Source organism: Eptatretus burgeri, chromosome 16 (assembly GCF_056783735.1).
Source record: "Eptatretus burgeri isolate ZD-2024b chromosome 16, Ebu_testis_v1, whole genome shotgun sequence".
Taxonomy (NCBI): Eukaryota; Metazoa; Chordata; class Myxini; order Myxiniformes; family Myxinidae; genus Eptatretus; species Eptatretus burgeri.
Genome location: NC_140976.1, coordinates 39,349,009 through 39,366,130, shown reverse-complemented (window position 1 = coordinate 39,366,130; position 17,122 = coordinate 39,349,009). Strand labels below are relative to the sequence as shown.

The window sequence follows — 17,122 nt, the reverse complement described above, 5'->3', positions numbered from 1 at the left end:
AACCAAATTGTTGTGAAGATTTAGTATTAATGAGTTCGAGGTAAAATAGTAACAATCGCTTGGTGCGTTTATATTTTTGTTCAGTATACTTAAACACTGTAGAACACAAATTGCCTTCTAAATACTTCCAAGAACCTCCAGTTTAACAGTACTTGGATATGCTCTAAATGTTGGTGGAAAAGGATGGTGTATAATACTGATCCAATAGCACAAAACTTCTAGATTAAAAAAAAAACTCATTCTTTTATTTAAATTGAAGTAGAGACTTGAACACTGCATGGGGTATCATGTTCTATGAACTCTCTAGTTCATGAGGGGAAGCATTCCTTTATCCAAAGGAAGTGTGACAACCTTTCCCTTTCTTTCACTGATTGGTCTTTCTGGTATTTAGCCAAAAGTATCTGCAACAACTACTATCACACTACCTTTCCTTTGATTTTCTGTTCTCATGATACCATCCATCTATATATATATCTATCTATCTATCTATCTATCTATCTATCTATCTATCTATCTATCTATCTATCTATCTATCTATCTATCTATCTCTCTCTCTCTCTCTCTCTCTCTCTCTCTCTCTCTCTCTCTCTCTCTCTCTCTCTCTCTCTCTCTCTCTCTCTCTCTCTCTCTCTCTCTCTCTCTCTCTCTCTCTCTCTCTCTCTCTCTCTCTCTCTCTCTCTCTCTCTCTCTCTCTCAACATGGACCAACTCTTAACCACTTATTCCAACTCTCTCTTCCTCATATGTGGTGATTTAAATTGCCACCATACAAATTGGCTGGGTGTTGACACTTCTTTCACCAGCCATGGCACTTCAGCAAAGGACTTCTGTGACTCCATGGGACTAATTAAATCTGAGAACTTTCCCACCCAGATTTCTCCCAATGGCAAATCCTCCCTTCTAGACTTGGTAATGACAAACTTCCCTGTAAATGTCTCCTACTCTTCCTCTGCTCTAATACGTTCATCTGACCATACACTTGTGAGAGTCAACATCTCTCTGGCTATTCTCAAAGAGCCGCCTCAGCACCGGCGAGACTGGCAGTTCGCTCAGGCAGATTGGCAGAGATGGCAAGCAGCCATCTCACTTCAGGACTGGTCTCATGTATATATATATATATATATATATATATATATATATATATATATATATATATATATATATATATATATATATATATATATATATATATATATATATACTGCTCCTGATATTAACTCAGCCTGAGAATTCTTCCACAGAAACCTGCTCTCTCTGATGCACAGATCCATCCCATCCCATATTCAGTTATCTCACCCTTCTTCCCACCCATGGTACACTGAATGCTGTGGTGAGGCATTTGTTCTGAAACAACTTGCCTTCAATTCTTGGAAAGAAAACTTGACCGAAGGCAACTTCAGGTCATTCCACAAAGCCCGCAACAAGTGTGTGCACTTTCAGGAGAGACAGAAAACAACATCTGTCTAACTTCAAGATTGAACTTTCAAACTTGTATCCCTCCTCTAAAACCAAGTGGTGCCTTGTTAAGCTTGTCTGTGGACTATTCTCCCCTTCCATTCTTTCCCTCTCTTCAAATGGCACAACAACCGACTTCACTCGTGAGAAGGCTGAATACCTCAATTCTGTGTTTGCTTCCAAGTATTGTGTCCCAAATCCCTTGCTCTCTGTACTCATCTGACCCAGTCGGACCCAACCTGGACTCTTTGTTTTTTGTACCTGCGAAGGCAGAAGTTTTTGGCAACCCTTGACTCTGATTCTGCAACTGGACCGAACGGCATCAGTTCACGTGTCCGAAGATTCTGCTCTGTTGCTCTTGCACATCCTCTTTCTGCTCTTTTCTGTTTGGAAACCAATCTGCTTGAAAATCAACCAACATCACCGCATTATATAAAAGGTGCAAAAAGTGATGCCTTTAACTACAGACCTATTAGCTGACTTACAATCATTAGCAACATCATGTAATCTATCATTGCAGTTGATATGAAATCCTTCCTTTTCTCCAACAGCCTCATCTCAGATCACTAATTTGGATTCAGACCATTTCACTCCACCTTGGACATTCTACTCCCAGTCTCCCATCAATGGATGGAGGCCCTAAATGTCAGACATGAGATCAGGGCCGTTTCTCTCGACATATCTCCAGCTTTCGATACAGTCTGGCATCCCACCTTGCTCTCCAAGCTCTTCTCTTCCGCCATCCAAGGTCAACTCCACACATGACTTGGTGACTTTCTCTGCTCTCTTAGCCAACTTATGATTCTTAACAGAATCCTTTTTTCTCCTTTCTCTTAAGGCTGGAGTCACACAAGGCAGTATTCTGGGCCCAGTCCTATTCCGAAACTTCATGAACGATCTTTATGAATCTGGATACCCCCATTATATATTTGCTGATGACTCCACCCTCTGCCGTGACATCGCTCATCCTTCAGATAGGCAGCAGCCTCTTCCCTCTCTTCAGACCTTGACAAAATCACAAGATGGTGAAATACTTGGAATATGTCTTTCAATATCACCGCATTATTTTGTCAGGTCAGGTTCGATCTGTGACCTGCTACAGGTACCATGTAAACCTGTACTAACCTGTTCCATGGTCGGGTTGTCGGCGACTAAACCGTCTCCCCCACCAGGTTTTCTGGTGAGGAGGGTGTTTGGATATGGACACCCAGCAGGATTAAAAACAAAACCTGTCAAAGGGCGGAGGAGCTCCTTGTGAGCCAACGGCCATCCATATCTAGTGCCCAACTGTGTCTGCGGACGTCCTCCTGCAGTTGGGTTACTTCTTATTAGGAGGTTGGTGGCAGGATTTGCACTCCGGCCACCGTAAAACGCTTCATTCCGCAAAACGCAAAAACGCAAAAAAATCTGAAAACCCACTCCGTGGGAGTACCTCCTGTGCAGCTTCCCTTCGCAGGGCAGCTCACCGGATGATGGGATTGGGGCAAAGCCTTCGGGACCCCCAATCTTTGATAGGAGGGAAACCACGGGGTAACATCCCTGGGTCAGATTGCGGGAGAGTGTGTCGGAGTGGTGCTGAGGTGTCGTCCACCAGACGGCGGTCTCCTTGGGTTAACCTGAGGCGGTCCCTTCGGGTGGGTGCCTGGAATGTCCTATCCCTAAGAGAGGATGATCACCTGTCTCTGTTATCATCTGAGCTCAAGCGTTTGGACATCGGGATTGCAGCTCTCTCTGAGGTTCGGAGACCGGATTGCGGCGAGATAATGGTGGGTGGTTACACCTACTATTGGTCTGGTCGCTCTGATGGTTACCATACCCAAGGAGTTGCTGTAGCTGTGTCCAATAAGCTGACCCCAATGATAATTGAGGTAACACCGGTCAACGAGCGTATTATGAGATTAAGGATTCGTCACTCCTTAGGTGTCATTTCCCTGGTCTCTGTTTATGCTCCGACTGAGGCGAGTGATCTCACCGTGAAGGATGCATTCTACGCCACACTCGAGTCTGTGGTTGATCAGTGCCCCAGACGAGATACACTTCTAGTCTTGGGGGATTTCAATGCATCGACTGGAACTGATAGGGATGGTTATGAGGTGTGTGTTGGTCCCCATGGGTCAGGAACTATGAACCAGAATAGCACTAAGTTCCTTGACTTTGCAAGAAGTCATGGACTTAGGGTGGCTGGTTCATGGTTTCAGCGCCCGCAAGCTCATCGCTGGACTTGGTATTCCAACGCTGGCGGTGTGGCAAAGGAGATTGACCATGTCCTCATTGACGGTCGTTGGAGGATGATCCAGAACTGCAGGGTCTACCGGAGTGCTCAGTTCCTCAATACTGACCACAGGCTTGTTGTAGCAACTCTAAAGCTGCACCTTAAATCCTGGAGAATGGTACCATCCCAGCCTAGGCTGGATGTTGCCAAGCTCAGGGATGAGAGAGTAGCTGAGGAGTTTGCGAACAGGCTGAGTGGACACTTGGGGGTCTGGGTGCTTTGGGGGGTCCTGAAGAGTTGTGGAGCACCTTCAAGACCACCGTCCTTGATGTTGCCGGTGGATGCCTTGGAGTTCACCGCAGGGCAAAGAAGAATTTTGTCTCTCAAGGGACACTGGATACCATTGACCAGAGTCGCAGGGCCAGGCTGAATGGCAGAGCTGAGCTGTTCAGGGAGCTGAGGCGTAAAACTGTACGTGCACTGAGGGTGGACAAGGAGGCCTATGTGCGAGGAATCTGTGAGGGGGTAGAGCATCACCTGTGGACAGGTGATTCTCGTCCCGCTTACAGGGGAATTCGCGCATTACGTTCATCCAAGCCCATCCCTCGGAGCACTGCAGTTCGAGCAGAGAGTGGTAGGCTCTTGACAGAGGAGTCTGAAGTGAAGGCCCGCTGGGCCGGTTACTTTGAGCGGTTGTACCAGGCTGATCCCCCAGCTGTCGAGTTGGACGTCAAGGGTGTTACAATCCCTGTTGCTGACCCTCGAATCAGCTGTGGTCCACCATCGCTTGTGGAAACACGGGCTGCGGTGAACCAGTTGAAACGGGGCAAAGCTCCAGGGATCTGTGGCATCCATGCTGAACTTCTCAAGGCTGGTGGAAATGCTGCACTCGCGTCGTTGCATGCAGTTTTGTGCTCTGCCTGGAACACAGGCATCATCCCAACTGACTGGAAGAGGGGCCTTGTTGTCCCTCTCTGGAAAGGGAAGGGTGATCGCCAAGACTGCAACAACTACCGAGGGGTGACGCTGCTCTCAGTGCCGGGCAAGGTCTTTGCTCGGATAATTCTCGATAGGGTTCGCCACCATCTGCTTGAGCACCAGCGTCCAGAGCAGTCAGGCTTTACACCAAAGAGGTCAACGATTGACCGTATCCTTGCTCTTCGTGTCCTCACTGAACGCAGACGAGAGTTTCGGCAGGGGCTGCTTGCAGCCTATGTTGATCTCTGCCAAGGTAAGTCTCTGCCAAGGTAAAGCGTTCGATTCAGTGAATCGGGATGTCCTCTGGAGGATTCTTGGTCTTCGTGGGGTGCCACCGAAACTGATCGATCTGATGTCTGAACTCTACTCTGGTACTGAGAGTGCTGTGAAGTGTGGTGGTACCGCCTCTGACTTATTTCCAGTTGTTACTGGAGTTCGTCAGGGATGTGTACTTGCCCCCACACTTTTCAGCACTTGTATGGACTGGATTTTTGGGAGGATGTCGGAGAGATCAAGTTGCGGTGCATCGTTTGGCAATGTCAAGATCTCGGACCTTGATTTTGCAGATGATGCAGTCATCTTTGCGGAGACTTTAGACATCCTCTTGGGGGCCCTCGAGGTGCTGAATGAGGAGTCGGAGCCGTTGGGATTACGGATTTCTTGGGTCAAAACAAAGATCCAGGCTTTCGGTGACATCTTGGATGCTGCTGTCCTGTCTGTGTCTGTTTGTGGTGAGGATGTTGAGGTCGTGGATAGATTCACTTACCTTGGCAGTGATATTCATGTCTCCGCAGGTTGTGAGCCGGAGGTCAATAGACGTCTGGGTCGGGCCTGGGGAGTCATGGATTCACTGGATCATGGGGTGTGGCGCTGCCGGTACCTGTGCGGGAGGACGAAAGTCCGAGTCTTCAGGTCCTTGGTACTTCCAGTCTTGCTCTATGGGTGCGAGACTTGGACTTTGACCAAGGATCTGAGACGGAGACTTAATTCCTTTGGTACCAGGTCTCTTCGGAGAATCCTTGGCTATCGCTGGTCGGATTTTGTGTCCAACGAGCGGTTGCTGAGAGAGACTCGGATGAGATTTGTTACCTGCATAGTCCGTGAGCGTCAGCTGCGGCTGTATGGACATGTGGCTCGTTTTCCTGACGCTGATCCTGCTCACCAGATTCTCTCAGCGAGGGAGTCTCATGAGTGGAGGAGGCCAGTGGGCCGACCACGTGCCTCATGGTTGCAGCAGGTTGACCATCATCTCAAGGAGATGGGGATGGGCCTGGCATCTGCCTGGGGGATGGCCAGACGGAGGCCCCTGGAGTACCGGCGGAAAGTGGACGCAGCGACGCGCTGTTCTGGCACATGCTCCCATACCTGACCTGACCTGTCTTTCAATAACAGACAAATCTCACACTCACTCAATCTCTCTCTCCGAAAGGACCACATGGCATACCCACCCCTCTCATCTACTTTACGAACAATCCTCTTGAGGAAATTGAGTCACTCAAACTCATGGGTCTCACTATCAGCCATGATCTTTCTTGGGCAAACCACATTTCAAAGTTGGCTTCCAAAGCCAGTCGCCGACTCGCCATCATCAGAGGCGGCGTTAGGGGCATGCAACCCATGTAATTGCACGGAGCCCCGAGAGAACAAGGGGGCCCCAGACAACATGGATGCACAATCTTTCGAGATGAGCCCCTGAGGTTGGGGTCTCATTTTGCCGACAAAACATGTCACCTTGTGAGTGGTGATAAATAGAGTCCAAAGGCAATGCTCCATATCAAGGAAAGAAAGCACTGTGACGTAATGAATCGATTAAAAGTATGTTTTCCCTGATGTTTAACTGGACAGGACTATTACAAAATTAGGGGATGAGGTTAATATTAGTCGAGTAAGCAAGTGGAATAATAACTACGTTTAATGTACACAAATGCAACAATAACCACTATCAAATTTGTGTAAATCCGAACGTTAACGCATGTCGATATTGTTTAACAAATCCGCACTACAATTTATTTTACGATCACAAAAACATCCCTCATTAGTAAATGGACTAACCCATGCACACAGCCGAAAGTTGCAGTTTTTGAAATCAGAACACCTGTCCCGAGGATGAAACAAAACTACCCCAGTGGTGCTGAAAAGCGGGAATAGCTCAACAACAGAGGAAAAGGGTTGAAAATCACCCAAAATTAACTTTCTTCATTACACAAGCGGCCTAACCAGAAAAGAGTCCTCAGCTGTCTCGCACAAGTGTTGAGGTGTGTTCCATTACCAATCAGCTTGTGGAATGCTCGCCAAGTCGCATAAACACCCAAGCAAGCACTCCAATGAAAAGGTTGATAAGGGCCCTGTCACACCTTAACGTTTTAGCCAGCAATGGCAACGTATAAAAATGTATGTAAAACGTTGGTGTACGCTGAAATTTTGATGTTTTTTAAAAAAAGTTTTGGACGTATTCATAACGAGTTGGACGTATGCATAACGTATTAGTAACGTACACAGAACGTTTCGATAACTTATACCAACGAATGCTTAGCGTGTTGTCGGCGTTCACAACCTATGCCCAACAATAGTCTAACGTATGCATAGCACGCTGCACGTATCGCCGACGATCACGTGGCGTAGCCTATTAAAAAGCTGCCGCATGCCGATTTAAATCATAACTGCCTGAGAATTGGAAGTGTCAACATTGCAGTCACACCTCGACGATTTAGCCAGCGTATGCCGACCTCTGAAAAATTTGTCTAAAACGCTGGCACACGTCGAATAAGTTATGGGTAAGTTGTGTATACGTTAAGAGCACGCTGAAAAACACTGCCATACGTCGTAGTACGCTGGCTTTAATCGCATAACGTGCCTACAACTTATGGCCAGCGTAGCGGAACTTGTGAGTCATACGCTGGCATAAGTCATAAAATTTCAAGCATGCTAAAATTTGCGGACAACCGCAAAGTACAACGATTAAAGCCAGCGTACTACGACGTATGGCAGTGTTTTTCAGCGTGCTCTTAATGTACACACAACTTACCCATAACGTATTCGACGTGTGCCAGCGTTTTAGACAAATTTTTAATAAATCGGCATACGCTGGCTAAATCGTCAAGGTGTGACAGCCCCTTAAGGAATGGCGAGCGAGGCGAGCGATAGCAAGCTGATTGGTAATGAAATACCCCACGGATCAGGTTTTTTCATGAGTTTGTGTTTACAGGTAACGGTGTCGGTGAGATTCAGAGGTATAACCCTTTATTATAGGGGTGGGGAACCTTTTTCCTGTCAAGGGCCATTTCGATTTTTAGAACATCCTTTGAGGGCCATGCAAAATTATTGAACACATATAATCGGACTCACCTAATGCGATGGCTGGAACTGTTTCTCCTTTGCGAGGCGTTTGGTGTCAGGTGGTAGTGATGATGATGCTACTCGCAGATGGTTTTGCAGGTTTGGGTCAGTCAGTCTTGAGCGGAACCGAGTCTTTGCAAGAGTCAGTTTTGAAAAGAACTGCTCACAGCTGTAGGTCATCCCAAACAGTGATGCAAACTTCAGTGCATGTCTCCTCAGAATGGGAAAATCCTCAGCACGTACATACAGTTTGTAGAACTCGAGCAAAGGGAGGTTGTTGTCCCTAGCTTTGAGCTCGTCATTGCTTTGCAGCTCAATGATTTCGTGTTATAGGTTGTCAGGCACATCAGCTGGTTCCACATTAAACGGCCTGGCAAATATGTTCAGTTCCCTTTGTTTACTTTTCATGTCCTGGAACCTCTCTCCAAATGCCTGGAGGAGTTTTGCACACTCAGCAGCATATTCAGATGTCACAGCAGGCTTTTGTTCTTGCAGAGTGGGAAAGTGGACAGTGTTTCCCCTTTCCAGTTGCACTTTCCACAGCTTTAGTTTAGCTTCAAATGATTTCACATTTGATTGCAGAGAGCTGAGAAGCTGGTTGGGACCTTGGAGCTTGACGTTCAGCTCTGACAGGTACTTGGTAATGTCCACCATGAAGCCCAAATCACACAGCCACTTGCTATCACTGAGTTCCATGACAGGTTTCCCCTTCATCTCCATGAACTGTTTCACTTCTTCTCTCGGTGAGTAAAACCATGTGAGCATATTTCCGCGACTCAGCCACCGCACCTCACAGTGGTAAACCAGATCTCCGTACTCTGACTCTAGTTCACTCAGTAGCTCCTTGAACTGGCGGCTGTTCAGCCCTCTGGTTTTGATGACGGTTATGGTGGAAACGACAGTTGTCATCACATTTTTGAGCTTTAGGGACTGTGCACACAGATTCTCTTGGTGTATGATACAATGGCATACAACTAACTCACTTGGATCGAGACTGAGACGACTCATTTCTTTTTTGACCAATGCAGTCAATCCCTTTTGCGTGCCAACCATGGCTGGGGCTCCATCTGTGGCCAGGCCACTAAACTTGTCAAACTGCAGTTCAAATTTGTTCATAGCCAAAACAACTTGCTCAAACAAATCCTCACCTTTGGTGGTGCCATGCATGGCTTGCAAAGACAGCAACTCCTCGCTCGTATCAAACTCAGCTGTAATCCCCCGCACAAAAATGGCTAGTTGGGCAGAGTTTGTTATGTCTGTTGTCTCATCGCAGGCCAGAGAGAAAAACTGGAAATCTCTTGCGGTGTCCTTCAGTGTTTTCTCAATATCTTGTGCCATTTCAGTAATCCGATCTGAGACAGTTATTCGAGACAAACTGACACTTTGGAACAATTTTACTTTGTCCGGTGCGAGCAGCTCCGCAGCGGCAACAAGACACTTCCTTCACAAATTCTCCTTCTGAATGCGGCATCAGCTTCTTAGCGATTAGCTCACTCACCACAAAGCTAGCATGCGTAGTGTTGTCTCGGTCAGATTGTGGTCTTATGAAGACTGCTTGTTGAGCACCAAAACTCCGCTGAAGAGCGTTAACTTTATCCAAGCGCATTTTGTCCTTTCAACTCGTCCAGTTTAGCATGTTTCGAGCTGTAATGACGCTCGAGGTTGGACTTTTTCATCACCGAGAGCGCTTCCCGACAAACTAGGCATACTGGCTTGCCTTTTACTTCCACAAAGAAATAATCGTTTGCCCATTTCTCTTGGAAAGTGCGACATTCCGCATTTCCCTTTCTTTTCTTGTTAGTCGCCATGTTTGCATATACTGAATGAAATGATGACATGAGATTACGCGATCAGACATTAAGTTACGCACGTGCTGTATTCACTGACCCTGAAAATGAAACAAACAGATGACAGCTGTCCGTTTTTAGCTGTCCATTTAATTAATTTTTTGAGGAAAAAATAATCGCTGTCTGGCGTTTTTTTTTGTGTTGTATTTCTGTGGTTGCTTTTGTTTATTTTTATGAATTGCCTCGCGGGCCAGATCAAACGGTCTCGCGAGCCGTATACGGCCCAAAGGCCGGAGGTTCCCCACCCCTGCTTTATTATAATCGCATAAAATAATTTGAAATTTATCTACGGGAGCGGTCATGGGGCGGGGGCCCAAATGACTAACTGCCTCTCGGTAGAGTGCATTATACAAAGTCCTTCTTTGGCATACCTGCACTATCCACCGATAAGACCTTCATCTGCAGCTTGATGGAGAATAGCTCTCCCCTCTGAGCTGACGCCCTTCCTCACACCTTGCTTAGCTTGATGCCATGGAAACAAAGTCCTTCAAGATTATTGGAATATCCCACGATGAAGCAGAGTCCATGGGCCTATCATTTTCCCATCTCAGACAAGTCGGTGGTCTCTTTGTCTTTTACCGCCTACTTTCTGGTATTACACTCTCTGCTCTTTCCGCTCCCCTCCCCACCCCTTTCCCAGGTTTTCGCAGGGTCCGTGCGGTTCACCATCAAACCCCTTCTGGTGAAACTCCTAAAATCCAGAATCACTGCTCATCTCCACTCATGTGTTCCTCTTTTTTCCCACCTGTGGAACCAACTTCCACATACTGTTCAATCTCAATCTTCCCTTCAAGACAGCTGTTTACCACTATCTCAGATCATCCCCATCCAAAACCATGATATTGTCATGGCCGTAGCAGTTAGGTTAATCCTCCCAACCCAATTATGCTTAACAATGACCAGGCCGGATCGCCGAGTGGTTTTCCTTCGAGGCGAACACGTGATCCTTGGAGATTAGGGTGCGCGCGGGAGGGGCACAGGCAGCAAATGCACATACACGATGGAAGCACAGCACAAGGAGTTGTACTCGAACCCACAACAGATACACAGACACAAGCAACTTAAATAAATACGAGGTTTAATGGAAATAGATCAATTATTTACAATGGTAATAATTCAAAATGTGATCATAAAACGTGAGGTAAATTAAAGCCTAAAGTCGAGGTTCCTCAACACATGGACTTTAATACGGACAAGGGAAAACAAAATAAAAGAAAATCCTCCCTTTATTCTGGCACTTAGCTTTGTCTAGAGATGGTCTTTTATGAACTTGGCGATCGAGCCGCATCATCCTGCGTGGGAAGATGTGTCCAAAATGGCGTCGAGCCACTCTGCACACGAAACGTTCATGAGGTAAAGAAAATCAACCAGGGCTCACCAATCAACCAGGGAATACTGTGAGGCGGTATTCAACACCAGGGTTCACCAACCAGCATGCAGCTTCTTCTCATGCATGAATATGCCGAATGTTCCTCTCTTACACTAGGTCTGCTCACAACGATCGTCCACCTGCCTTCTCGACCACACGACCTCTGAGGCCCCATGATAAGGCCACGAGGCACGCCCTTCTTCCCTCCTCAGAAACGTACACACTTCATGGCTCAGCCAAACAGGAATGGCTCGCATCTTTCCCAGCACGCTGCAAATTCACCAGCACAAAAATGAGAATCACACAGCCATTTCGTCGTGCCGAGAGGAGAGCAAAACGAGATCCTCTTTCTCAGCCACGTTCCTCTCCAACTCTCAGCTCTTCGCCAACTGTCCTCCCACATTCTCCCACGATGTCTCCCCCACCCTTCTTTCATGTCACAATGACCAATCACAAGTCTCAGGGGCGTGACTTGCTGGATCAAAGCCGGGAAGGCGGGGCTTCTCGCCTGCTTGGACATGCGTCATTCTTATTATGATTGTTGTTGTTGTTGTTGTTGTTGTTGTTATTATTACGTAATTTTATTGCTGGCTTGTAAATGCAAAACTGTAGGCAAAGGTCACAGGGGGGCAATTACATACTGTGGGAATTTGACCTTAATCCTGATATAATTAACACAGCACCACCCCCGTGTGGTGACAAGTAACACTTAAGCTCACAGTTTCCCTACTTAATTTACATTGAGATGTCTCCTGTCTGCCATATCATTAACCTGCATAAAGCTGTAAGGCTTCAAAGTCACTTCGTGGATGGAACAACAATGCGTTGCCCTGACGAGTCCTAATAAAAGCGAAACTAGTTGGTAGCTTCGCTTTTCATCTACTTGGTGACAGCATTTGATTTTTTTGAATTCAATTATATTTTGTGTACATAGTTTGGCATTTTTGCACTGTGAGAGGCCTTTCTGGGGCCTGAAGTAATCATTTCATAGTGCTGATATCATCACGGTATTGGTCTCGGTTCGATAACTGACTAACCGACTTCATATATAAATATATATGAGCTGGCGCTGGCAGGATGGACCAAGAGGTACGCACAAATATCCCACGGTGTCCTTTGCAAAGAGTAGGGAAAATTTAATGTCGAGGTGAAAAGGCAAGTGGACTTGGATATATAGCAAGTTGGCCAAATAGCAAGATTAACTTAAGAGAAAACTCAGCAGATTTACCAAACCACCGAAACACCCAGCACATGTGTATATTTGCATAAGCAAATGAGCTGTTTCACAAGCAATATGGGGAAAGGATTATTGATGCGGTTGAAAATCAACCACAATGATGTGGTTGAAATTTTTTTGTTTCACTTGACTCCCTGGAGTGAACATTGGAGTGAACATGTGACATTTCACCAGAACTCCTTGAAACATTGGAAATTGTTTTTGCTCTTTAACCCAAGTTATAAAGGCAAAAAGAGAATGTGTTTAATTTAATTTAATCTTTTGAAAAGCCACACAAGCATGTCGAAGCACGACTGCCCCTTTAGATGTTGGTTCATGATATTATCCAATAAAGCCCTCCATCACCCCCACTCTTTTCCCTGTTGCTGCCTGATGTTATTTGCGGTAAACAGAAAAAGCTGTTATCTGAAAGATCTACAATTCGTCGTTTTTATTATAAAACTTGGCTTATCATGGATATTGGATTGCTAATCTTGGCTCTTTTTAAAATGGAAAGGGTATATTAATCATTATTACATAATCGCAGGAAATAGGTAGGAGCCTTGGAGGTACTTTAAACCTTGGAAGAATGTTCAAGGGACAATTTTTTTAATGAAATTGTTTTATTAATTTTCTTCTCTTACATTAATTAATCTGCTTTGTTGATTTTTTTTCTCCTATACTTGAAAACATGTTGGATATGGAAAGTATCTTCGAGTTTGCCATCTAATTCGCGTTGAGGATTCTCAGCATTTCACGAGTCCCATTTAATGAAGCACAATTGCACTATTGGACTGCAGTAGACATCACATGATTTAAATGACCAAACATTATAATTACAGCAAACACACATAAGAGTGAAGGAACAGTATTTTGTGAGAACCGAACCAGCAGGAAGTTTGTCTGTATTTTGGTAACAGGTAGTTTGTCAACACCTAAAAAGCTGTCCAGTAGAAATATAGTGAAGCAAATTGCATAACTCCTGTCCCCATTAGAGTTTTCATTCATGTCTTAACAAGAGTCCCATTTCACTTCGTCTCCTTTCTTTTGTCCCTGTCCTATAAGTACCTTCAGATAGATGCTGATTCTGGACATGTGTATTTAAAGAAAAAAAAAGAAACATTTTCGGGAGAGTTGAATGTTGAAAATTAATTTTGAAATACAATGCAGGTATAAGCAAAATAATCATGTTGACATATGACCTGATCTGACTTCACCAGCCTATTCAATTCACTGGTACAGGACAAAGACCTAACCTCAAAGTGGTATATTCTTATTCTATTTATTCCAACAATAAATAAATAAATAAATATTTAATATAGAAAGGCCTTTCTAATCACTGATTCACTGGCTGACTGATATTAAAGACAGGTACCTTCCAGGTGACTTATAAAGCTGAAATTTTGCGTGCCAGTGGACATTGAAGCTGATAGACCGGGAAAAATCACAGAACCGTTGGAAAGCATCCGTAAATGAAAATTAAATAAATGCAAATAAATAAATGAAAAAAAAAATGCAGGTGAACGACCAAAGACGGGGAAGCAAGGTAATTTTGCGTGCCGATGGACATAAAACCGATACACCAGGAAAAATCAGAGAATTGTTGGAAAGCATCCATAAATTAAAATATAAATAAATGAAGAAAAAAAAAGAAAAAGAAAATGCAGGTGAGTGACCAAAGACAATGGGGAAGCATGACTCGTTATTGCTTACAATGTGTAAGCATACCCCGCTATACCTTATACAGGTACTCACATTCTAATTGTATATACTTGATAGACGTACATTATAATTGTACATACTTTATGGACGTACTCTCATTCTAATTGTGCATCTAATATATAAAGCTCTTTCTAACCACTGACTCACTGACTGACTGATATTAAAGATCGGTACCTTATGGGTGACGTAGAAAGCTAAAATTTTGCGTGCCGATGAACATCGAAGCTGATACACCAAGAAAAGTTACAGAACCATTGCAAAACATCCATAAATGAAAATATAAATAAATGAAAAAAATATGAAAAAATGCAGGTGAGCAACACGAGGCAATGGGGAAGCACGGTAATTTTGTGTACTGAAGGACATCAAAGCCGATACACCGGGAAAAATCACACAACTGCCAGAAAGCATCCATTAATAAAAATATAAATAAATGAAAAATCAAATGCAGGTGAGTGACCCGAGTCAATGGGGGAGCTAACAGCTCATTATTGTTTGCAATGTGTAAGCATACCCTGCTCATATAATATAAAGTTGAATTCGTGTCTGTGGGTGGATGACTGTGTGGGTCTGTGGGTGGATGTGTGGGTGGTTGTGTGGGTCTGTGGGTGGGTCATAAGTGCCGCCCATTGTACAGGCCATGCCTTCCCACTCCTTTGCCTCCAGCCGTCCTGAAATCACTGCATCTTTTACGCTCCACATAGCTCAGATTGTTTATAGGCCTCTGATGTACATATGAAGACTGAACATCGTGTCTTCTATCATTAAATGAAGATCCCGTTTTGAGGAAACAAAGGCACATTTTGATTATACCTCAAACGAGGAAATGCATGTTTTGTCCGCAGCGATTGTGGCAGCAGTCTCATCAATACCGCCCAATGAAGGTACGTTAATTTCCAAATGCAGAGGAAAGAAAATAGTGATATTTGATTTAAAAAAAACTTTTGGTTTTCACCCAACTCTTCACGGCTTATAAACAAACTGATGGACATGTAATATCATGTGAAGTAAATAAATATTAAAATCGACTTGGTCATGAAATACCTGCGTCCGTAATTAATTAGTCGGGAAGCCGGGGAAATTCGCAAGAGAATTCCGGAAATACAAAAACAACAACAAGAACACACACATGCTCACCCACACACATACAACACCAGATCACATGGAAGTAAAAACAAAAAAGAGCAGAGCACCCCTTCAATGATGTGATTTGACGTTTGTTTTTGTTTTTGCAAAATAATATTTAAAAAGCATTTCTCCATTTGACCTCGAGCATTAACACGTGAGCGAAAATGAGCAGTCGTGTCTAAATAAAAAACGGACACGTGGAAAGGCACTGGGTCTATTGTGCTTGAGGAAGCCGGCTATGAAGCCGGGGAAACGTTGCCTGAGATCGGGTCTGGTCTTGCTTTTTGCTCAAATGAGCAAAGTCGATCTAGTTTTTAACTTTTGGTTGGAAGTGCCTTCTTCTTTAAAAATGTGTAATCCCAACTGCCCCAATGTTATACAATATATGTATGTGTATATAAATATATATATATATATATATATATATATATATATATATATATATATATATATATATATATATTGTTGTGGTTGACGAAATTCGCAAACCACCATTCAGGTCCCTTCGGTGAGATATCTCTGTAAGTATATGTGTAGTTAGGCCCAAACCCGTTGTTTAGAGGGAATAAATGTCATTCATGCGGGCTGCGACCCTTCTCGATAGCCGTTTTTCTTTTACTATCTTTATTTTGGACCAGCCGCCATTACTACCACCACCAACCACGTCTCAACAGCCATCGCACAACAACCACCAACCGCAACGCCGCTTCACAACAACAGCCACAACCTTTACCGTCACAACTCGCCCTCGCAACCATCGCATCACCGTCATTCCCACGCCGCTTGTGGGCACCGATACTGGACTCGTGCAGGGCGCGCACCGAGCAGGGGTGCAAAAGCGCCGGCCTTTCCGAAGAAAACGGATCAAAAACGACTCACGCCCACTTCTGTTCCGTCCTATCGGCGAGCGTGGGGCGATTTGGCCCCGCCCCCAGGTGCGTTGGAGTAATATCGCTATATGCAAATTCATGGATCAAAAAGCATTCACGCCCACTTTTCCTCGGTCCAATGGGGAGCCAGTTAGAGGTGAAGGGTCGGAGGTAAAGGGTCGAAGGTGAAGGAGCGAGGCCACGGGGCATATAAGGGGCCGCGCTCGCCAAACAGAGCAGTTCGGAGGGGAGGCAGTAAAGAGTTCGGAGGGGAGACAGTTAAGAGTTCGGAGGCAGTTAAGAGTTCGGAGCAGTTAAGAGTTCGGAGGCAGTTAAGAGTTCGGAGTCAGTGAAGAGTTGGGACGAGTCAAGAGAGGAGTCGGAGAAGGCGGTTGGACGGAGCTGTGGAGAGGTGGCGGCGGCGAAGGCGGTCGAGGGGGTGCTCGTGTCGGAGTCGGGGAGCTGCGGAGGGAGAGGCCGGCGGCGCGACCGAGGTCGTGGTGGAGACGCTCGTCGCGGGACCCGAGACAGGGAGATATCCTCCTCCCCCCGAGCATCAACAACCCCCTCCTGTTTCCCCCCGCGCTGAGATAGTGCGAGAAGGGGGCCCCGTTCCCACCCCCTACCAGACACTGTCCGCGCGGCCCGCGGAGTCGGGGCGCCACCGCCATCTTGCGGCTCATCATCAGACGGGTAGGCCCGACGCGGTCTCGGCCCCAGGCCCGCCTACCCCCTCATCCTTGAGGGTGGTCCTTTTCTTTTGCTTTGAGTGTATGTGTTGTCGGCGCCGTCTGTGAAGTAAAACTGTATAAGTGTTGCCGTGTGCTCGGTAGTCGGTTAGATCTGCATTGTTGCATTTGCTTTTTGTGTATTATTGTGTTTCTTCTTCTTTTACATTTGCTTTTGGTGTAATTGTATATGTGTGCTTTCCGTTCATCGCGAAATAAATGTGCTTTATGTTGAACTGTTTTCCCGTTTCGCTTCGTCTTTT

At 45.4% G+C, this 17,122-nt stretch overlaps 1 pseudogene; it reads right to left on the bottom strand.

Annotated features, from left to right (window-relative positions):
• Positions 1 to 8,307: 8,307 nt before the first annotated feature.
• On the bottom strand, positions 8,308 to 9,318 carry LOC147010892 (general transcription factor II-I repeat domain-containing protein 2 pseudogene; annotated as a pseudogene).
• Positions 9,319 to 17,122: the final 7,804 nt, after the last annotated feature.